The 24,979-nt window shown below is 34.3% G+C and overlaps 1 protein-coding gene across 15 annotated transcripts in view; it reads left to right on the top strand.

The window, feature by feature from the left end:
• Positions 1–24,979, top strand: part of TMCC1 (transmembrane and coiled-coil domain family 1) — a 259,340-nt gene that overhangs the window by 201,720 nt on the left and 32,641 nt on the right. Inside the window, exon 1 of one of the 15 annotated variants that reach the window (XM_074283854.1) lies at positions 16,227–16,759. The exons of the other annotated variants lie outside the window; for them this stretch is intronic. The gene's annotated coding sequence lies outside the window, so the exon portion shown is untranslated. Of the gene's footprint in view, positions 1–16,226; positions 16,760–24,979 lie in introns of those variants that run through there. 15 annotated transcript variants of the gene reach the window in all.

Raw genomic sequence — 24,979 nt, forward strand, 5'->3', positions numbered from 1 at the left:
CCTGGATTCCAGCAGGGCCATAGAAATTTGGACTTTGGCATTGGCTTTTATATTCACTGTTTAGTAATCACCTGCATTTAATGACCTTATTGAATGCTGATAAGAACTCTTCTTAAATCACCTTTCTGGTCAGAAACTCAGTACAAGATTCAGAGGTGGATGATTCAAAATAATCATAGGCTTACTGATTTCTGAGCCGTATTGTATTTCAAAAGTTCCTAGGATGTTAACTAGAATGGGTCTTAAGGCGCATTTAGCCCAGTCCCCTTATCTTCCAGATGAATCCGAAGACCAAGGAGGTGGTGATTTGGCCAAGCTCAGACTGACAGTAAGTGACAACTGTAATTTGAGCCCTGGCCCTCTGATTTGTAATCTAGTCAATATTCCAGGTATTGCACAGAGTTTGGGTATCACTTCATCCCATGAAGCAAGTAGTCTTAATCATATTATCATTTTCAGGGTTAATGGATCATTCTAAGAAAATCATGTGTTTAATCATACTGTTATATGGTATTAAGCAAATGGTAGTATTGAAGGTTTTCTTTTAAATAACCATTTCAATGATTAAAAAAATTATAGTAATTGTTTCTTCCTGATATTTTTATTTTTATTGTTGCAGAGCATTACATTGTTGCTGGATAGTCCAAATGCTTTCAATTTATTATAAGGTAACAAAAGAAATGCCTTTTAATTTGGTCTTCCTGTTCTAGATAGATGCTAGTAGGCATAGGTTTTATTTCTTTTAGTACAGTCTCTAATTCATTGTACAAATTGTTAGCAGTCAGCACCTTAAGCAAGAAGATACTTAATGAAATCTCTTGATTTCCCCATTCCTCCCCCCCCCAAAAAAAAAAAAAAAACAAACACTGTTCTTCCTATGCTATACAGAAGTGAAGAAAAAAAAATATGCTAAAAGTACTTGTCTTGTAGATCTGGGTAGCCATTATTAATTCACTTCTCTTATGATATTAATTTATGGAAACTAAGAAAAGTTCATTCAACTTTTAAAAGTCAGCTTATTCTAAGAGGGAAACATGAAAAATGCTCTGCAATCTGATCTAATGGTTACAGCCATCTAAGTTTGCAAAATTGAATTAACAAATATTTACTGAGTCCCCAGTGCACGACTTTTTAGATTTAGAAGAATCAAGTGTTTGTAATCACTAAAACAAGGAGAGATATGCCAAGGTGAATATCAAAAAAGGAAATAGCTTATAAGAGCCATAGTTTGTGTGTTAAAATAATCATGCAATAGTTTTTTAAGTAAGGTCTAATTCCTCAGGGAAATAGCTATGCTTTTCTATGCTGGGAGTGGTCTGGAGAAATAGGGAAAGGGCTTGTGAGGATGGGGAGTAGTGTAGTTTTCATCCCTCTGTTGCTATTTCTTTGGCTGTTGACCTGATAGAAAGTGCTGGACTTGGAGCAGGACACAGCTGGATGTCGCCAGTCATTGACATCAACTAAACTTGGTACCCTCTTACAAACAGAGTTATAAATTCAGCTTCTTTGGGTGCCAAGTTCTGACTCTCATGCCCTTTTCCTTGCTCTGCTTTCCACTGCACTTTGATGTTGTTCTCCATCTATCAGTCTCTTTATACATGTGTGTGTATACACATCTAGCATCATTGTGTGTATCCACAGATATTGATGACACTGCTCATTCTTTGGACTGAATTTCCTCTCTTGATTACCATATCCTGGCCTCACTTTCTCATTGTATTTCTTACCTTTTCATCCAATTGTTATTTTTAAAACCCAAACCAAATAAAAAAATTCAAAGAGTTATTTTTAATCTCAAAAATAACAGCGGACCTTGCTGGACTTGAAATCATTTGACCTTGGGCAAGTCACTTAACCTGAACTTGTTTTCTTCTCTGTAAAATGTAAATAGAAATACCTGTGGCACTTGCCTTACAAGGTCTTTTTGAGGTACAAATGAAATAGTATGGTAAAGTTTTTTTTTTTAACCTTAAAGAATTTATATAATTGAAGAGTCAATGTGGCATTTCAGTCAAGTGGGGAATTTTGAAATATGTTCTGAGAGATAAAATATTAAAGGACAATTGATTACAAGTCCAGCAGGTGTTTTCTGTTGTTCTGCCTGGAGGTAGCAAAGTTTCTCATGGGAAAAAAAATATTTTCCTTATCCTTCATGAGTATGTAGGCAATGCATAGTTCTTTGCTCTAATTAATATCAAACACTCTAGAAGCACAATAAAAAAAAACCCTAGATTCCACAAAACTTAACTGAGAAATAAATAGATATTAATGTTTATTTTTAACTTAAAATTTATATACTTCACATTTTACAGTATAATGGTATACCTTCACAACTTGTTGTATCCGAAAGGGCTGGTAGAAGATCTTAAGTCTCTTGATTTGATAAGTGCAAACTCAGATTTGGCCTTGTTTGTACCTATTGTATTAAATAATTACAGTGGTGCATTCACTTTAAAGTTATTTTACTATTTAGTTTCACTTTTGTTAACTTTCACATGTGCAAAAAAATGTTTATAGTAGCTCTTTTTGTGGTGTAAAGGAACTAGAAATTGAGTGAATGCCTATCAGTTGGGGAATGGCTGAATAAATTATGGTATATGAATGTAATAGAATATTATGGTCCTGTAAGAAATGATGAGCAAGCTGGTTTCAGAAAAAGCCTGGAAAAGACTTAAATGAACTTATACTGAGTGAAGTGAACAGAACTAGGAGAATGTTTTACATGGTAACAGCAAAATTGTGTGATGATTAACTATGATAAACTTAGCTCTTCTCAGTAGTGCAGTGATCCAAGATGATTTCCACAGACTTGAGATGGAAAATGCCATTTGCATCCATAGAGAAAGCTATGGAGACTGACTATGGATTGAAACATAATATCTTTTTTTTTTCTTTCTAGTAATTTTTCTCTTTTGTTCTGATTTTGTTTAAAATGATTGCACAAGTATAACCTCTATCAGATTGTTTGCTGTTTTGGGGAGGAGGGAGGTAAGGAGGAGAGAGGGAAAAAATCTGAAATTCAAAATCTTACCAAAAAAAATGAATGTTGAAAACTCTTTACACATGCTGTTGAAAAAATAGAAAGAAAACTGCTTTAATAAATATGTAATATTTTGTTCCCCTTATTCTAATGACTAGTAGAATTTAAATGAATTTCTTAGAGAAGAAATCAATCATTTCTTTAATACTAGGCATGCCATATCTCGCCATGACCAGAAGAGAATTCATTTCTTTTCCCTAAAACTCACCTTTCTCCTCAACTTCCCTATTTCTGCTGATAGCATCACCAATCTTCTGGTCACCCAGTTTCATTGACATCATTGAATCCCCTCTCCAACTCTATCTAACTATCACATCCAGTCAGTTGCCAAATCATGTCGTTTATACCTCAAAGGATCTCTCTCATCCTTCCTTTTCTTTTTTTTCCATATAGCAACCATCATCATTCTGGTCACTACTTCTTCTTTCCTGGAAAATACAATTGGTTTTCCATTTATCTTTCTGCCTTAAATTTCATCCCTTTTCTTAAAATTTAAGTCTGACCATATCATTCCTATATTCAGAAATTCCCAGTTCCTCCTTATTATTTCCAGAATCAAATACAAACTGCTCCATTGACATTTGGAATACTAAATATTCCCCAAATCCAAACTACCTTTCCAGCCTCAGTAGCATCATTCCCCTTTTCAAACTAGCCTTCTTGCTTTCCCTCATATACAGCACTCCCATCTCCCATTTCTTTGCATTTCAAAACCAGATACAGCATTGCTGTCTCCCATAGTTTTCTGGATGCTTCCTAGTTTCCATGTCTTTGAACATATTAATTTCTTTCAATGTTTAACTCAAGTACTGCCTTCTACATGAAAGCTCTTCCTTATCTCCCAACTACTTGTGCCATCTCTAAAAAATCACTCTGTATTTCTTTTATATATTTTTTCGTACTTAGATTTAGAGCTGGAAGATATCTTAGAGGTCATCATAGATGACAAAACTGAAGCTCAACAAGGATAAATAACTTGGCCAATGTCACATCTGAGGCAGGATTTGAACCTAAAAGACTGTTTAAATACTCTATCCACTGTTGCACACTGTCTCTCACATAACTCCCTGATAGAATAGAAGCTTCTTGGAATAAAGGCTGTTTCAGTTTTGTTCTTATATCCTTAGTACAGTGCCTGGCATATAGTCTGTAAACATTGATTGATTAAGCACTTGTCATATGTTAAGTGCTAGAAATATGAAGATATATATCCATAGACCCTTAAGGAGTCTTGGGATTCCATTTTAAATACCCCTATGTTTAGTGCCTCTAAGCATTATTTGCAATTTCTTTATATAGAAAGTATAATTTTTTGTATAAAAAACCCTAAAATTTAAATTTGTCCTCCATTGCTATTTGTTATGAGATCAAATTTGTAGCTTTAGATAATCTTATTTGTTTATAAAATAAATTGTTAGAACACAAGGCCTAGTTCTCCATAATCTTCTTGGTACCAAATCTGGTACAATGCTACCTCTAGTTAAGTACTTGCTGATCATTTGCCTATTCAGTGGAGGCAGGAAATTAATTTTGTTCACTTATTATTGGAAGCACTTTATGGTTATTATGTAGCTGTGAGACAATATGTGCATCACTCTAGAAATGCTAGTTCAGTACTAGAATATCATTTATTACTCCCATCTGAAGTAGGCAGAATATTTTTCAATTTTGGAAAAATTGCCCCTAAAGGAATTTAAGCTTTTTATTTTATTTCTACATTTAAGTATCAGCAGCACAAGAAAGATGAGTTAGCAAGTTTTCAGAAAGTTTTCACAGCCCTATATTTTTTTTTTCCTAAACATTGACAATTATATCAAACAAAGATTCAATATGAGTCTGTTGTTTGGAGGTGGAAAAGGCTTTTCATGGTGGAGAAGATTCCAAACATTCTAAGTTATTTTTGCTTGTTTCTTGTTTAATCTGATTAGCAACAAATTTATCAATTTTATATATCAAATTTGTCGATTTCATTAGGTTTTTCAGAGAATTACTTTTAGTTTTATTTACCACTTCCATGCTGAGCAATGGGCTTATTTCCAATTTATATATTTCTCCTTAATTTTTAATGTCTTCTCTTTTGTGCTTATTTTAGGTTTACTTGTGGCTTTCTAATTATTTAAAATGCATATCCAGCTTATAATCTTTTTTCTATTTTGATATGTTGTTTCATCATTATCACTTTCTTTTACATAGCTGTGGTTTCTATGATTTGTTCTTTGATCCACTCATATTTTAATAGTTCATTGTTAAGTCTTCATATGGGTCTTCTTTATCTTTTGTTTGTGATCCTTGAGGGAATTTTCCATTTTTATTGACTTATAATCTATAAAGGAAGTATTAAGTATTTTTTGCCTTCTTACTTTTATTTGCAGTACCTCTGTATCATAGAACATGATTATTTTTATTTTGGTGAAAGTTATATATGGTATAGAGAAATATATATTCTTTTACAGTCTCATTTAAAAATTGCAAAAATTACTGATAAAGGTTGATTATCTATGGTTCTTGTCACTATAGTATAGATGCCTTGTTTATCCCTTTTTATCTTTTGAATTCTTGTTTTTTCCTTGTCCTGCTTTTTTAGATTCACTTCATGCACGTTATATTTTGTTTCTGTCCCCTCAGTTTTATTTTGTTTTTTAAATGTATTTCTTGCAAGTAACAGATGGTAGAATTTTGTTTCCAGTCTGTTACTTATTTTAGTTTTGTTGGATTATTTACTTTATTCAAGTTTATGAGAGTTAGGTTTATATTTTCTTTCATTTATCTCTATTGGGGTTTCTTCAAATTCTCTTTTGCTATAAGCACAATATTATGTTCCTTCATTTAATTTAATTTTTTTAAGGTTGCCTTGATTCCACTGACTTTCTTTCCCTCACCCTGATCCCTTCTCTCATTTGTTACCCTTTCTCTTTTGCATTTTGTTTATTAGTTCTTTTTTCTCTTGTTTTTCTCTGCTTATATAATGTTTCCTCCCTCTCCATTTTTTCCTTAAATAGAGCTCATCTTCCTCTCTTCCCTTTAATTTTGTCCTACTTGTTAGATTTTTTTATTTTACACCCCTTTACACATTTATTTTGCATCCCTTTACAAAAAGGATTTTTCTTACTTTCTTCATTATTTGTCTTCCTTGTCCAATCTATACCTCCATTTACTGATTCATGATCCCTATAAATTTATCTGGATTTTCTCTTTACTTTGTATTCTTCATGCAGTCAAAGATTCCAAAGTATGCATTTTAGGCTCTTCCCTCTGGGTGTTACCTGCCTATAAGGCTTACTCCATGGATTTTTACTTACTCTTCCATTGTGCCAAACTCCTCAGACAATGTCAGATTATTGTAGGTGTCCATGAGGATACTGCCCCATCCCCTTTGCCATCTTCTCCCTAATTATGCTACTCCTTGTTGATCTATATCCTTTTCTTGTTACCATTTTTTCCCACATTGACTTTAAAATTTCTTGCCTGTGTCCATGCTTTCTCATATATTCAGGTGCCAGTACCCCCTTAGGACTTACTACTCTCCCCAGTCCCCAAAGTAGGAGAGGTAGATTTTTTCATTTACCCAATCCCCCAGACCATATCTATTATAGGGTCCTGTCATATTCTTCTGAGAGACCTAGGATTCTTAGGCTGTCTCTTCACATCATGTAAGAATCATGTTTTATTTGCATGATAAACATTTGATGTTTTCATTTTTTGTTTTTCTTCTTTTAAATTCCCCTTTATGTCTTACATTTGCATCCCCAGTTCAGTGCTCTCATTCATTTCTTTGGCAAGCCTTGCCATTACAGATTCAGATTTCTCTGTTCTGTTCATTCTTTCTGTGTAGACTACAAATTCTCTTTTCATAATTCTCATTTCTGAAACACTTAGGAATAACATATTACAGTATTATGGTGTCTTAATTCCACATCAAATTCTCATCAAATGTTGAATCATTTTGTTTGTTTTGCAGTATTTTTTCAAAGATGCCAGACCTGACTTATTAGATCTGGAGGCCATATTTCCTTCTGTTGTTTTTTCTTCCTGTTGATTAATCTATTTATGTTTGAGTTTTCTTCTGCCTGTAATCTTTGATAATAATAAAGACTGATATCTTTATCCCCCTATATTTTCCCTATGCTCTTTCTGACTTCCTACTCTCTGATTATGGTTTTCCTGGGAACTGGATCTCAAAGTGTTGCAGTCTTCTTCCCATGTTAAACAATTTATGATTCACTAATCTAGGTCTTTTAAAAATAATAATAATAATAATAAATTTATTTAGTATTTTATTTTTCCCCAGTTACATATGAAAACAATTTATAATATTCATTTTTAAAACTTTGAGTTCCAAATTCTCTTACCGTCCTCCTTTCTCACTCCTTTTTATGAGAAAGCAAGCAATTTGGTATAGATTATACATGTATAGTCATGCAAAACATTTCCATTATAGTCATATTGTGAAAGAAAAAAGATCCCTTGACTCCCTCTCCTCAAAAATTTCAAGAAAAATAAAAAGTATGCTTCAATCTATATTCAATCTATGTTTTTCTCTGGATATGATATTTTTCATAGTAAGACCTTCAGAGTTGTCTTAGATCATTGTATTGCTGAGGCTAGCTAAGTCATAGTCACAGCTGATCATCTTACAATATTGCTGTTGTTTTATACATAATACATTTTTTACACCAGCTTATGTAAAAGTCTTTGCAGGTTTTTCTGAGAGCATTATTTTCATCCTTTCTTATAGCTTATAGCATTCCATCACAATCATATACCACAGTATGTTCAGCCATTCCTCAATAAAAATAGATGGGCATTCCATCAATTTCTAATTCCTTGCCACTAGAAAAGAGTTGTTATATATGTCTTTGTATATATAGATCCTTTTCTTTTTTGTTTTTGTCTTGTTTGGGATACATAGTAGTGGAATTGCTAAGTCAAAAGCATGGTCTTATAGACCTTTCTATTCAGCTGTGATCTTTTTTATGAAGAATGCTTTAAAGTCCTCTAGAGATCAGAGTGCAAGAGAACAATAAGTAAGACATTTTCCCTTTGAAGAATTAGCTCCTTTGCCCACTGGAATATCATAACTACTAAATATTGTGTTATCTTGACTGTGGCTCCATGATACTTGAATTGTTTGTTTCTAGCTGATTGAATTATTAATTTTTTCTTTGACCTGGAATTTGGCTGTAATATTCCTGGTAGTGTTCATTTTGGGATCTGTTTCAGGAGGTGATTGGTGAATTCCTTCAATTTCTTTTTTTCCTTGTGGTTATAAAATATCAGGCTAGTTTTCCTATATAATTTCTTAAAAGATGATGTCTACACTCTTTTATTAAACATGGCTTTTAGGAGTCTAACAATTTTTAAATTATCTCTCTGATTTTGTTTTCTGAGTCAGTTGTTTTTTCAGTAAGATATTTCACATTGTCTTCTAGTTTTTGTTTTGTTGATTTTGTTTTATTGTTTCTAGAGTTCTCATAAAGTCATTAGCTTCTATTTGCTCAGTTCTAAGTTTTAAGGAATTATTTTCTTCAGTGAGCTTTGGCACCTCCTTTCCTTTTGACTAATTCTACTTTTTGTTTTTCTTCAACAAATTTTTGTATCTCCCTTTCCATTTAGCCAATTCACCTTTTTAAGGCATTCCTCTCCTCATTGGTTTTTTGTATCTTCTTTACTATTTGGCCTACTTTGTTTTTTTTTGTTTTTTTTTTTTAATGTTATTTTCTTCATTATTTTTGTGTCTTCTATAGCAAACCATTGACTTTTTTTTTTCATGATTTTCTTGCATCACTCTCACTTTCCTTCCTAATTTTCCTCTACCTCTCTTACTTGATTTTCAAAATCCTATTTTTGCATTCTTTCATGGTCAGAGACCAATTCATATTTTTCTTGTGGGGCTTTGGATATAGGATCTTTGACTTTGTTTCTTCTTCTGTGTGTATGTATTTTGATCTTATTACAATAGTAACTTTCTGTAATCAGTTTTTTTTTTCTATTGTGTGCCCATTTTATTAGCTTTTTTTGTGGGTTTTTTTTTTTTTTTTTTTTTTTTTTTTTGTTGTTGTTGTTGTTGTTTTTTGCTTTTAACACTTTGTTAAAGTAGGGTTCTGTTTCCAGCATGGCAGATGACTTATCCCAAGTTTCAGGGATTTTGTACTTCTGTTTTCAGAGATACTGAAACAGAGTTTTCAGTTCTTCCAATGTGGGATGATCTTAAGAGAGGTATATTTACTACTATGATGGCCTGTGTTCTCTTCTGTGAGTGACCACGTGTACTCTTTTCTGCCTTGGAACTATGAGAAGGGTCCTTGCTTCACTGTGGCTGGAATTATAATTTTAGGGAGAAGTCTCTGACAGAAAAAAACATCTGCCTTGGAGGCAGTTGTGGCAGCAGCAGCCACTTCAGGAGCTCTCAGTCCATTGTGGTAAGAAAATTGGACAACTGGTCAGGAAGAGATTACAGGGTATCCATGTGCTAGCATTGGGTTCAGGACTGGTGCTGTTTGGCAGCTTTATTACTCATACCCAATTCCAGGAAAAAGTTAAGTTGCAAGGGAGCAGAGGCCCTGTTTCCAAAACACTTCCAGGATGGAAAGGACCATGAAAGCTTGCCACTTCAAGGGAGCAGTACTCCTAACCAGGTATAGATCAGAATGGAAGAGAACAATAAATATACTTCTTCCCAATATACTTCCCCGACTTGGATAACAACTAAAACTTACAAACCCCCAGAACAAAGTATGAAAATAACAGCTTGAAAAAGCCTCAAGTTTGGGACATTACCTCCAGCACTTATCTGATAATATGAGTTTGTCTTTAATATAAAGTTCAAAATCAATAAATAGTTTGGGAAAATAAACCAACAACAACAACAACATAAAAAGCTACTATGGTGACAAAGAATATCAAGAGAGAAACTCAGAAGAAAATAAAAACATTAAAACAGCTACAAGCAAAGCCAGAAAGAAAATATGCAAATTGGATACAAGCTCAACAAGAATTCCTGGAAGAGTTAAAGAAAGAGCCAAAACCTTATTTTAAAATTAGAGTGATTAAAAAAAAAAAATTGGGAGGGAGAATGGGAACAATACAAAGAAGTGTATGCAAAGAAAATTAATAACTTGCTTAAAAGAGGCACAAAAAATACTTTTTAAATTAATTTTATAATTATAACTTTTTTTTGACAGTACATATGCATGGGTAATTTTTTACAACATCATCCCTTGCACTCACTTCTATTCCGAATTTTCCTCTCCTTAAAGCCTCCACCCTTTCCCCTAGATGTCAGGCAGTCTATCCTAGATACAATATATGTGTGCAGAACCTAATTTCTTGTGCACAGGAAGAATTGGATTCAGAAGGTAAAGATAACCTGGGATGAAAAACAAAAGTGCAAACAGTTTACACTCATTTCCCAGTGTTCCTTCTCTGGGTGTGGCTGATTCTGTCCATCATTGATCAATTGGAACTGAACTAGATCTTCTTTATGTTGAAGATATCCACTTCCATCAGAATACATCCTCATACAGTATTGTTGTTGAAGTGTATAATGATCTCCTGGTTCTGCTCATTTCACTTAGTATCAGTTTATGTAAGTCTCTCCAAGACTCTTTGTATTCATCCTGCTGGTCATTTCTTACAGAAAAATAATATTACATAACATTCATATGCCATAATTTACCCAACCATTCTCCAATTGATACAAAAAAATACTTTTGCCAAATGGCAAAAGTGATGAAAATAATAACTTAAAAATCAGAATTAACCAAAATGAAGAGGGAAAAGTAACAAAAGTTTACTGAACAAAATAATTCCTTAAAAATTAGAATTGGGCATGATTCTGAGACATCAAGAAATAAGGAAATAGTCAAAAGAATGAAAATATTATTATTTTATCTGAAGACCATGATCAAGAGAGCCTAGATGTCATATTCCAAGGTATCTTAAAATAGAGGGTAAAATTATAAGTGAATAAATCTACCAATCACCTCCTAAAAGAGATCACTTAATTCAAACTCCCAGGAATATCATAGCCAAATTCCAGAAATTCCAGGTTAGAGAAAACACTGAAAATAGCCCAAAGAAATCATTCAAATATTATAGACTCATAGTCACAATCACATAAGACTCAACAGCTGCCATATTAAGGGAGCAGAGGGCTTATACTATGATATTCTGGAAGGCAAAGGAACTAAGATTATAACCAAGAATAACCTACCCAGTAAAACTCAATATAATCCTTCAGGGGGAAAATGGATGCTTCATTTACTAGAGGACTTGTAAACATTTCTGATGAAAAAACCAGAGCTAAGTGGAAAACTTGATATTCAAATACATGACTCAAGAAAAGCATGAATAGGTAAACATGAAAGAGAAATCATAAGACACTTAATAAAGTTAAACTGTTTTCAGGCCTATGAAGGAAAATGATACATATAACATCTAAAAACTTTTATTATTATTAGGACTTTTAGGAATCTGTATAGATAGAGGAAATAAGAGTATGTCTCATCTCTTGAAATATCAAATAAATGGATCAGTGAGAAAAGAGTTATACTGAGAATTATCTCATCTAAAAGATGCATTCAAGGAAGAATTTGTATAAAGAAGGAGAAAATGCAGAGGATACAAGAAATGCTTGAATTTCACACTTATCTGAACTGGTTCAAAGAGGGAAGAATATATATATACCACACTTAATTGGGTATAGGAAAGAGGAAAAGAGAATAGAGGGGACAAGGGATAATAAGAGGGAAGGCAGATTAAGGGAGGCAGTGGTCAAAGGCAAAAAAGATTCTAGAGAAGGGACAGATAAAAGAAAAATAAATAGGAAAATAAAATAGGATGGAGGAAAATATACAGTGAGCAATCATAACTGTGAATATGAATGAGGTAAAATCATCCATAAAACAAGCAGATAGAATGGATTAGAAACCAAAATCCAATAATTTGTTTATTAAGAAAAATACTTGACATAGAAAAATAAACAAAGAATTAAAATGAGTCAAACCTATTAGGTTTTCTCTGAGGTTTAGAAAAAATAAAAGAGTGAGGGATGGCAATCAGATAAAACAAATGCAAAAATAGCCCTAATTAAAAGAGAAAAATTAAGTAGAATATATTTTCTTAAAAGATACCATACACAGTGAAATACTATCAATACTAGGCATAACATCTAGATTCTTCAAGGAAATAAATGAATTATAAGAGGAAACAGACAGTAAAATCTATACTATGGGGCACTTCCACTCTCCCCTTTCACAACTAGATAAATCTAACCATAAAATCAATGAGAAAGAAGTTAAGTAGACGAATAAAATTTTATAAAAGTTAGATAGGATTGACTTCTTCAGAGAATTGAATGGGAATAGAAAGAAATGTATGCTGTTTATAACCACTTTGTAAAAAATTTTCTGGCTGTCTATAGCCACTTTATAAAAATTGGCCATTTACTAGGGTGTAAAAATTTCATCCCCCCCCAAAAAAAAAAAAAAAAAGGATATGGAAAAGCAGAAATGTTAAATGTTCTCTTTTCAGACCATAATGCATTAAAAATTACATTCAGTAAAGGTTTATGGAAGCAGAGATTAAAAATTAATGGGAAACTAAATAATCTACTCCTAAAGAATAGATGTGTCATAGTACAAATCATAAAAATAATCGATAATTTCATTAACAAAGAGATAATATACAGCCATTTGTGGGATTCAATCAAAGTAACTTAGGGGGAAATTGAATATCAATAAAAAAGAAAAAGAGCAGATCAATAATATAAAGGGGGGAGGAAATTAACATATTAAAACATTTTCAATCAAACTCCAAAAAGGAAATCCTTAAAAATCAAAAGAGAAGTTAATAAAATAAGAAGTTTTTTGAAAACCCTTCAAAATATTGAACTAATAAATAAAACTACAATCTGGTTTTATGGGAGGAGGGGGAGTTTTGATTTTAAAAAAGAAAGACCAAAACACTAGTATCAAAAATGAAAAGAGTGAATGTACCCCCATTAAAGATGAAATTAAGGCATTTATTAGAAGCTATATCTGCCAATGAAATGGATGAATATTTACAATAATATAAATGATATAAAATAAGTAAAATAAATAATATAAATTGTTTAGAGTAACAGAAGAAATATCTAATAGTATCTTAGAAAAATAATTTGAACAAGCCATCAGTGAGCTTCCTAAGGAAAAATTTTCAGGAATAGATGAATTTACAAATGAATTTTACAAAACAATTAATTCCAGTATTATGTAAATCACTTAAAAATAAGTTTAAAAGGAGTCCACCAAATTCTTTTTAAAACAAAAATAAGGTTTTGACAGGGAGAGAAAAAGAAGAAAACTATAGACTAGTTTTCTAAGGACTCTTGATGCTTGACATCTTGATGATGACATTTTAAATAAAATACTAGCAAGGAGATTACAATATATCACAAAGATCATATACTCTGATCAGGTGAGGTTTATACCAGGGATGTAGGACTGGTTCAATATTAAGGAAATAATTAACGTAGTTGACTGTAACAATACAAAAACAATAGAAATCATCATTGTGTCAATAAATGCAGAAAGAAAGAACAATTTAAAAGAGAGGTGGGCGTGGTGGAAATCATGGAGAGGTAGTTGTACCAGGCCTGAGGATACAGTCTGATTCTCCACCTCTACCATTCTTATGATAGCTTGAAGACTACCATTCTTGAAATTAGTGACCATGACTGAGCCATATCCCATTGACCAAAAAAGGCCCACTCATGTTCTTTGCTCTAAATCTTTTTCCTGCTTGCTCCCATTTTTCCCTTCTCTCCCTATTTCTATACTGCCTAGATCCTAGATGTTTGATTATAATACTTGGGCTTTTCCTTGTTAAAATATTCAGTAATAAGAGCCTATTGCTGATTCTTTTGTAAAAACTCCATCCTCAAACTGTTAGTTCTAATTGCGGTATTCAGGGTAATTTTAGTTAGCAAATACCAAAACAGCTTTTTTGGTAGAGTTAGCCAAGAAGTAGAAAATTTCTGGTTTCCTATGTCAATATCAACAACTTGCATTTTAGCTGTTGTTGTGCCTTTGGCAGAGGAATATTCTTAGAAGAGTGAGTTTACTACATTCTCATTCTGATCCCAGGATGCAAAAGAGGAAATTTATATCCTATATATACTTGCACATGTCATTTCATTTATGAATGATTTAAAACTTTTTTACGGCGACCTGTAGTAGAAAATATCCTAATAGAAAAGAAAATTATTGCTGAATAGAAAAATATTATTGCTTATTATATGTTTGCAGAAATGTTTATACCTAGATAGCAATTCTTGTCACTCAAAGGCTAGCTCATCCAATCTCTAATTTTACAGGTAAGGAAACTAGGCCCAGAGAACTGGGATATTTTGCCTAAGGTTCACAGATATGGAATCAGATTTTGACTCATAAGCCATTGAGTTTTTCATTAAATAATCTTAAATGGTATAGGAAGCTGAACTATGGGATCATAAGCTTAAAATTTGGAAGTTACCTTAGAGATCATCAAGCTTAATTTCCTCCTTAATTTGTGTCTAAGGTCACAAAAGCAATGTGTCAAAACCAGGATTGTTATTTAAACCATCTGTCTCCAAATCCAGCATCTCTCCCCAAACCCCATTACATGATGCTATAATTTAATACAATTTCATTTATTAAAACTAATTCACTGTTCAAAAATTTTACATTTGTCTGAGAAATTGATATATCTTGTGAAATTGCCAATTGTATTTCTTTACTCCGCTCAAAAAATGAATTCATGAGGGCGTAGTTAGTGCAGCGCTATATTCACTGTTCTATTTGACACATTGAAAATGTTTTGATCAAAATGAGATTTTGTTTCTTTTCCATTTAAATACTTCATCATATCTATGATCTCATTTATTTCTATCCAATAATACCCATCAAAGTCCATATACACTTTCTTATCCTATGCAGTTCTTATTCAAGTCTTTTTTGCTGTTTTCATTTATATTCTTTATAAATAGGATGGACAGTTTTAGTTTTATAATTTAGTGTAGAGCTTTGTGCCTCTGTATGTAAGTGTTTGAATTTAATTGCACCACAAGTGCTTAATATTTAAGCATAAGAATCAAGAAACAATTCTAAAGCCCCTAGCAGACTCTAAGATTTTTCATAAAATGGAAGAAGGTAGAGAATAATAATTTGTTACTTAATTAACCAAATCAAGAAAAATCAAACAAATGCAGTTGTTACATGCTCAGGTTGTAACAGATAGATAGTGCATTATGTAACTGTATATCTCTTATCTAGCTATAGTTTTGTTTTTGTTTTTGTGTAACAGACATGTTTATATATTAGATGGTATTAAAACTTTTAAGATAGCCCTTCAGTTGCACATTTTACATATGGAGAGACTGAAGCCCAGACAGAGAAGAATTGATGTAGTTCAGGCTCTTCATTGAAAAATTGTCTCTCCTTACTTGTTGAGGAAAATCTTGCCACCCTCTCTTGCTAACTCCAATTACTTTGGATTTCCTAGGGAATTCTTAAGAATCTCTTCAAGTTGTTCAGGTTTTCTGTTGAACATGCTGGGTACAACATAAATAGATTCTAATGATAATGCAGAGACATTGTGTATTTTCACTTTGTGCTAAAACTTCACAACCACTTCCTTCCATTCAGAAATGTTTTCCCCCCTTTTCCACAAGGACAAGATTTTGGACTGGATTTGGGGTAAGAAGCTCAAGATAGAATAGAGGGTCCTTTTGTTCTATTTTGTTCTTCTCTGAATGATTTTGCAAATAGCAAGAAAGAAAGAATAAGGAAGGTGAAATCTAAGTAGAATGTGGTATCTATTCAGCATTGTTCTGCTTAATATCTTAATCTTCTAAAGAAATGTACCTGAATATATTTCTCCTTTTTTTCCCCATCTCAGTCCTCTTTAAATTCAGCTTCCTAAAACTGCATCGGTTTAAGACTGGGGAAGGAATTTTACTTTCTTTCCATTCCCTCAATCCTTTGAAATATGTCTAATGAGAGGGGAATTTGGCTTTTAAATTTGAATGCTCTGTACCTTTAAATGGAACCAGACCAAAGCTCTTTATTACTTTAAAATAAATAAATATAGATGCTCACAGCTGGAAAAAAATAGGCAGATACTGTCTGCTTCCAGTTGAACTGCTCATTTGCATTAGCAACTCGGGAGAGCTGCATGCACACAGGGATGCTTGTTTTGGCAAAAGCTTTCTGTTTATACAGCAAGCACCCAGGGCCCTCTGAAGCTCCCAGATGTAACAGCCAGCGAGAGGTGGTGCAGGAGAATCCAAGCTGTACTTAGCACATAGATGAGCAATGCGGATTGGCCATGCAGGAATGTTCATGTGGTGTGGCTGTACCTACATGTGTTGTGAAAGGCATCGCTCTGAGCCTGGGAAGGTGAGAAGCCCAGGGAGCCCCTCCGAGAAGCTTCACTGCGTCTGATTTGGTTGGGGATGCGCTCCCACTAGCTCCTGCCCTCATTTGCAGCATTATTCTTGAAGATCAAGCGTGAGGTCCTCTGGGTACAGCTATATCACAGCTCTTCTGCAATTTGGAAGCTGGGACATACGGAGAGAGGCATTTATATCCAAGCAAAGGTTGTGATTTGTATTCAAGATACAAGCATGCTCTAAACAGTACGCGAAGAAAGGATGAGCTTTGTGGCTAGCAAAAGCAACTGACTGTCCTACAGGGGCTTGGGGTAAGAAAAATGTGTTAACTGTGATTTTTTTTTTTTTTTCTGGCTCTCATAGATATTTTGATTCTAAAGAATTTTGCAGAATCATGTTTGACCAGGATAATGATACATTTGGGAGGGATAGGGGAGAACCATTATTGTCCTGTACTTGTGACCTTCAGAAATAAACAAAGTTTTCTCTAAGCTCAGTGAACAGACAGTAGCCAGAAATTATCATAATGGAGGATGTCGGTTTATAATTACCCATTTCTTTTCCTCCCATGAAGAATAATAATTGCTTCTTTTTCTCCTAGCCTTCATTTTGGTTTGAAGTGAGGGAGGGAAAATAATGTTTTTTTTTTTCCTTTCAAAGCTTTTGCTATTAGAACAGCTAGTAGGCTGATAACATAAATGTTGAGGTGGAGGAAGACAAAATGCTGGAACCTGCTATTTTGGTAACTGTGTGTTGGTGGATGTTTGTAATAGAAATTTTATCAGTGCTGTTTAGTATTAAGTGGCTATTATTGCTGCTTTTATTTGACCTGTACTATAGTCAGTACTTTTATATTCACTGCTTTCAGCAGCAGCAATTGTAGGTTTTTGTTTTGTTTTGTTTTTGTTTTTTTAAGATCTCACTGTCCTAAAATTAAGCCCTTTTTTTCTCGCTTTAAATTGAAAGTTGATCAGATTCCATTAAAAGAAAGATATGAAATAAGTAGCACTGAGATGAAGGTTTGCTTTTCCTTCTCAAAGACAGATAAGACCAAAAGTTTGATTTTATTTGTCAAATATTACTTGCAGCAAATTGCGGCTTCTTAGTCCTTACCAAAATTTGTGATAAGAAGAGAATAGAATATATTTGAATATGAAAAAAATACCACTTAAATTGGTTTTCATTTCTTTTTCTTAAAGATGAAATTTAATTTTTCATATTTTAACCAATAAAAATGTTGGTTGAAATCTATTGACATGCTTGTCCTATTAAAATTGTCCAGTGCTAGCTCAGAATTTATTTTCCATTACCTTTGTCTAGAAGAAATGGGGATAGAAGATGCATTCAAGTTTCCTAGCTTGGTATGAAAACATATCAATCGAAATCCTCCTTTTGCTGATTCATTGGTTATATAAGCCCTGCAAATAATGGTACCCAAAAACTGAATAATGCTGCTAGGCAAATATTCCCTTCCTGGTAAATATATTGTTGTTGTTGTTTGGTAGAGGAAATTTGAGGACTCCCAGTGAAGAATTATCTGAACAAAGGTTATTCCCACCTGTTTACCTCGTAATTTTGGAAGTCAGGTCACATATCTACCCTGTATTCATTCCTTATGAGCTACCACTTTCCATTTAAGTTAGGTTGGGTGAATACCACATGGCAATTGATATACAAATAAATTTGTATGTTCTATATTCCTAAACGATGTAAAATATATGTTGACAATTAAGCATCACAATCAGCATTCTCTTGCCAGTTATTTCTGAAGTCTACTATATAACTCAGATGAAATCTGCTTCTTCCAGTATGGCCAGATTAAATGAAGATCCTCCTTTGTGTATTTTGAAGAGTCTAGGAGAATAGCTCAGGTAGAAAGATCTGCTAGGGTTGGACTTTGAGGATATCTAAAGTATCTGCTGTTTGGACCTACTGTAGTCTGAATTCCTGCTCTATTGATGATCCAGAACAACTATTAGAACCTCAAATCAAGAGCCCTTGCCGAATAGGCTGTGTCATCTAGAAAACAGAACTGTGTTCTGTTCTTTGGGACTTCTAAGGTCCCTCTCAGTTTTATCTTCTGATCCTATGATTTATCCTAACTCCCCCAATTGTTCCCAAGTTCTGGGACAGCTTCTACTTTGGAGAACTATCATCACCCTCATTTTCCATCCCTTTCCTTCATCATAACCAAGACATGGAATAATCTATTTTCTTTGTTGTCTAGACTAGATTGAAACTTTATTTATTTGTTTGTTTGTTTGTTTGTTCATTCATTCATTTATGCTTTTGCTGAGGCAATTGGGTTAAGTGACTTGCCCAGGGTGACACAGCTAGAAGTGCTCAGTGTCTGAAATCACATTTGAACTCAGATCCTCCTGACTTCAGGGCTGGCACTCTATCCACCTAGCTGCCCTTTGAGACTTTTTTTCAAAAAGATGCTTTTACTAAGGAAGTAAGGGGTTAGGACTAGCAAAAAGAAACAAATATGAAAGCAAACAAATTAAAGGTTATTATGGCACTACAAGAAAGAAACTGGCTATAGCATCATAGTGCCTGGGTTTAGGCACCACAGCAGGTATGTATTAGATTTGTGACCTTGAGCAAATCAGTTAATGTTTCTAAGCTTCACTTTCTCCATTTGAAAAATAAAATGGCTAAATTGAAGTCCTTAGAGGTCCTTCAGCACTACATGTATGATACTAAATTTTATAAGTTAGATTTCTGAATGTCACTAATAACCTACTTAGGGTTAGATTTGCTCTATGACTTTTTTTTATTGCCCTAGTGCTGTTTCCTTGGCCTTGCTCCCTTTACAGTGAATCCTCAGCATCCATGCTCTCAATTCTTTGGAAAATTAATCCAGTCCATTCTGGAACTCCTCCACTAGAACTGGTCACCAAGTGAATTACCTCACTCACTGTACATATACAGTCTCAGACCATGTTTCACATCCCATCCAGCCACCTACCAGTGCCATCTTGTCATATGCCAGGCTGCTGGCTTTTCACCCTTTCCATCTCACTCTGGGTATGATAATCAAATCAATATACAACCATTGCTGCTGTTCTCTGGGTCAGTCTCATGTTTTTCCAACGACACACTTTCCTAATCATTACTCTCCTGTGTAAGTTGTACCCCTTATTGGAATGTAAGTTTGCAGGGAGAAGACAGGACTGCCTGATTTTTTTGTATTTTATCAATATTATGCACTTTTGTCTAAATGCTTTTTATTCATTTGTATTGTTTAGAGATACCATTAGGCCTTGCTTCCTTTCTCTTGCCTCAATTGGCATAAATATTACATGTGTGCACACATACACACACACGCAGTATTTTAATATGAAGTAGAATTACATAAACTTCCTGAACTTATGTTCCTATTCTGTTGTTTCTGGGACTCCCAAGGAGAAATAAATGGGTCTTAACCACTTTTCCCTTTTATCTATTTTTCGAACCACTAGTTATAATAAGAATAATAGTTAAAAAAAAAAAAAAAACAACTTCATAGCTTTATCTGGCAGCTCAAATTCTTTAATTGCTGTCCAAATATGAGGAAGCCACCAAGATTATAAGAGCCCACAACCACAGCTGTCTCTTATCTCTCTTCTCTTAAGTTCCTCCATTTTCTCTGCCTAGCTTTCTATTAAGTACCATTATATACATGTCATAGGTAATATTTCTTGAGGAGACAGGTGAGTAATTTTTTTTTTTTTTTAATTCTGTGGAAACTCCATTTTTTTCCTCTGAATCCCTACTTGGAGTTTTTATGACAGTACTCTAAGGTTGCTTTTTGTGCCTCTCTACATCTATAATAATTCTTTATAGTGGGAATTTTCTTTAATTTACTTACTTCTCTAGCCTTTTCTAGTTCGTTTCCCAACTGGGGCTTCGAAGGAGCCAAATCCTGCCCCCTGCTAAGGGTAGCATGATTGACTCTTCTCAGTTTCAGTCCTTACATTGACCTCTACTTCCTCATGTGTCATTGCCAGTAAGTTTTAGGCGTTTCTAAATCTTTGAGTTTCAAAGCATTGGATCTTCAGGACTCTCTAGAGACCTTAGAGTTCCCATGTACTGTCAGTTAGGATGACCATGGTCACTGTCTCTAGGTCACTTCCTTGGTCTATACTATAAATTTCCAAACACCCTGGAGGTTTCTTGTTTAAGTTGTTGTAGTTGAGGCTGGAAGAAATCATTTAGCTTAAGTTTCATTGGATCTCTTGATTATTATTTGGTTTGGTGCTAACTTGAGAGTTTTGCTAAAAATAAGTGGGAACTCGCCTGTCTTTGTTCAGGCAGTTTTCTTAGAATCAAAACTATTATTCTCTTTCCTGTCACCTTTATTAATTCTTCTTCCATTGTCCCCTAGAGTTGACTAAGGCCTGTATCTTTATAATTTCTTTCATAATATTAAGAGTTCTTAGGTTTCTTTCTTGATTAGTAATCTGAGAAACAAGGAAAGCATTCTCTGAGTTCCATGCTAATAGAAAAATTATACAAATTGGTTCATATTTATATATTCTAAAGAGGCTTTCTTTTAGCCACAGGTTATGAGTTGCCCTCTAGGTTTTACAATTTAAAAGCGTAGATTGAACAGAATTTTTGATTTATATCAGTGACGAAAATTGGTTTGTATCTTTTATTTTGTCATTTGAGTTTATAAGTTAATTTGAGTTAAAACAGATTCAACAAACACTTCTTAAGGCAGTGTGCTGGTGGTCACTCTAGATGCAGAGATGGTAATGTAGTACCTGCCTTCAAGGATTGTGATAATGTATCATTCATACAAAACCACATGTGAGGACAAAGGAGAGCTCTATACAATGTTCTAGGAAATTTGGATGGAGGAGTTTATTACAGAAGGCTTCATGGAGGAGGTGGTGCATGCAGCAAAGGTGACTTTAGTATTCCTGCTAATTTTTAGCATAAACTGTTGCTATAAAATGTCACTGTGAATATATAAACCTAGAGGCCTAATTTAGAGAAATGAATTTCTATAGCTATATTCTCTTACCTTCTTCAAACAACAGTTTTCAAAAAGCCATCTTTTTTTGTTAAATTAACACAAATGTCAGAAGAGTAGTCTGTTGTGTACCTCGGGCCAGAAATTAAAACGAAACTTGATCTGATGAGATTTAATAGCTAATCCATTTAAATTAATTTTAACAGATTTACAAATTGAATTACAGGTTATTAAATGATTACTTCAAGTTGTAACAGTTTAGAACCACAGAAGTAGCCAGCTGTATACCATACATAGGCCCTACAGTTAACATTCTGCTTTATAATTGATAAGTCTTGGGTCCCATGGTTTATGTTGCAAATCAGTGACTTCTTACACTACAGAAGGGGAAGAAGTGACAAATAAGCCCCCTCAGAGGTAACCTTTATTTCCTCGACCTGGAATAATAATAATAATAAGGAAAACACTGAAATAATAATGGGCAAGGCAGAAGGGTATGTGGGAAAACTAAGTATATATGGTTTCTGAGTTAGTCTAGCCTGGTGTGCAGGTTCCCTTTCTCCCTTGGAAATTGAACCTCCACTCTTCATCTGCTACTTACTGTTTCTCTTAAGGATTCCATTGTTTCTTTCTCTGTCCCTATACAAATCAGTCACAAGTCATTGAGAAGAAAACTATCCTTACCTCCCCACTCCTGTTTTTAAACCACCCTCCACCACTCCCATCCTTCTTAACCCTCCCCACCCATGTCCCACCTGAATTGGCCCTTCTTTCATGTCCCCTCTGGAATTCCAGTCCCACAGTGAGTGAACTCCACTTCATTCTGAATCTCTTTCCCACACCTTCCATTTGTTACCCTTCACTGAATCTTCAGCGTTGGCTATATACCTTCTCTCACATTTTTCTAACATCCTGGTCCTAGATAGATTCCAATTATTCCTTTCTCATCAACGTCACTTCTAGATTCCTTTTCCTTTTCCACTCAGCAAACTTTCCTCCTTTAAAGTCTACTCAACCAAAAGTTTCCACCCTGTCTAAATTGTGGTGGTTTTAGTATACCTGCCCCAGGTCATCCTTCCTCAGTTCTCAAGCAGTTCAGTACCAGGTTACCAGGTCTTCCTCTTCTCCTCAACCTCTGCTCTTTATATGAAGAAGGTGCTCTCACAAGCTCTCCCTCATCTCCCAGGTCCTCAGCCTCATCTATGCGTAGAAGTTGTTCACACAGTGGAACTCGTTAATTACCCAAGACTGATCCACTTTTCCAGATTAAAAATGTTGACCATAATCTCCATTCCAAGGCTCACTATCCTACCCCTTTGCTGTCATTGAGCCTTCAGCCCAAGGCACTTCCACTTCTCTGAACTTTCATCAGCTATTATCTACCACTTCTGACATCACTTTCCTCCCCTTCTAATATCAACTCATTAATTAGCCATTTCAAACCTACATCATCCCTTTGCTCTCAAATCCCTTTCCCCTTTATTCTGTTCATATTCATATCTTATTTAAACCTCAGTCTTGGGTTACTCCCACTATTCACCTCCTCACCATAGCGCTACCTTCTACAGAAACCATTTCCTGATCTCTCTTCTTCCCCCCCATTCCCACCCTCCCACCCCCCACCCCTGCTGTTGATGCCCTCTTTCCCAAACTAATTTGTATTTAACTACTTTGTATACATTTGTTATTAATTAAATTTATATTTGTGCCATATGTATTTTATATATGTGCTTTGCTTCCCATATTAAAATATAAGTAATTTTAAAGATAGATTGTTTTGTTCTGGTTTGCTCCAATCCTCAGTGCCTGGTATTTGGAGGTATTGAATAAAATGTTGGTTGGATGACTAACTGATTGATAGGCACGGTAGGCCCTCATTTTTCTATTAACTTTAGCCATGCAGCAGACAATTTCCACCTGGCTTTGGCAGAATTTTATCATAAAAATTATAGTAGGGGAATTCTCCAAGGATTAAATTATTTTGTTTTAAAATCTCAAGTGATTGTATTCACTTCTATTAGTTTTTTGTCAGCAACTTTTTTGGAATCTATTATGTGGAAATATTCCTTAGAACACTGTGTAAAAATGTGCAAAAATTGTTCTCTGAGTTGGATACATTTTTTTTGCAAATTCTAACTATCTTCTAGATTGAAAAATCATCATATTTTTTCTTTGTCAGATAAATTTTGTTCTTCAAGTACTGAGAAAACATGAGTTATAGAAACAAACCAGAAGACACTTCCAATTCATATATTCTGTGACCCACAACATAGATTCATTAAGGGAATATCTTGATTGTTTGGCCATTCAAATATATTTTTAAATTATCTTTTGAAGAATTAAGTAATTGTATGCCTTATCTGACAACGAGACATGTTCCATTCTATAAATCCTTATGTCTCAGACTTTTATAGTACAGAGGCCCTAAGTACCCATGAAAGATATCCTTTCCCTCCCCACCAAAACTGGGAAAATCATTCCTCAAACACTACCCAGCATTCTGGTACTGACTCCTCATGCAGACAGAAGTCACAAAATTGATGAAGAATAGTCAAAGAAAACTTAAGAGTTTTAAAAGAAAAGTTTTAACATATATTGTATCTAGGTTATACTGTAATACATTTAATATGTATGGGATTGCCTGTCATCTAGAGGAGAGAGTAGAGGGAGGGAGGGGAAATTTTGGAAAAATGACTACAAGGGATAATGTTATAAAAAAAATTACTCATGCATATGTACTGTCAAAAATTTTTTATAATTATAAAATTAATAAAAAAAACTTTTTTTAAAGTTTTAAAAATAAAGATATCTTCTAATTAGCAACCCTGTCTCAAGGTCTGCAGTCAGCCATCCTTAGGACTCCAGCAGGCTCCTGGCAGTTTCATCCCCCCACCTTTCTCAGCTGCCACTTAAAGCTGTTTTCTATATTGGGGTGTCTCCTGCAGTTCAGCACAGCTCACAACAGATGGTGTCAGGCATCATGTCCTTTTTGGCTCCTCCTCTAGCTTGGTACAACTTTCTGCCATGGACTTAAACATATCTTTGCTACTGACACATCCTCCTCCTTCCCTAAAAGCCACAGGGCACTGTTCTCCCTGTGCCACCATGTTCTTGGTACAGTGTAGGATGAGGGACATTGCATTTATTCCCCTTAACTACTCTCTCTGCAGACCCTGGCCTCAAAAGCTTACTCAGGAAGTTGGATGATAATCACTCTTGTTTTTTTTGCTGTTGTTCAGAGTCCCAGTCACCAGCAGACAGGGTATGTCAGTAATAAATCTGTATGCATTTCTCCTCAGACATGCAAATAATATTCCCTATCAAAGTAAATACTTATTGCTTGTTTATATGCACAGAGCAGCCCAGTTTCTCCTTATGTATCTGTCTTCGTCCCCAAGTGATATATGAAGAAACTGAATAAGGTTATTAAGGAAACCCTAGATTTCTTACCACCCAGCCCCACATAAAATGGATAGGAGTATTTAGGAGAAACCCTAGACTTTCCTGAATCTCTAGAACATATTTGGGGCACATCATGTCTTTGATAGTATTAGGGGGCAGGAAGGAA

Source organism: Sminthopsis crassicaudata, chromosome 1, assembly GCF_048593235.1.
Source record: "Sminthopsis crassicaudata isolate SCR6 chromosome 1, ASM4859323v1, whole genome shotgun sequence".
NCBI classification, from domain to species: domain Eukaryota; kingdom Metazoa; phylum Chordata; class Mammalia; order Dasyuromorphia; family Dasyuridae; genus Sminthopsis; species Sminthopsis crassicaudata.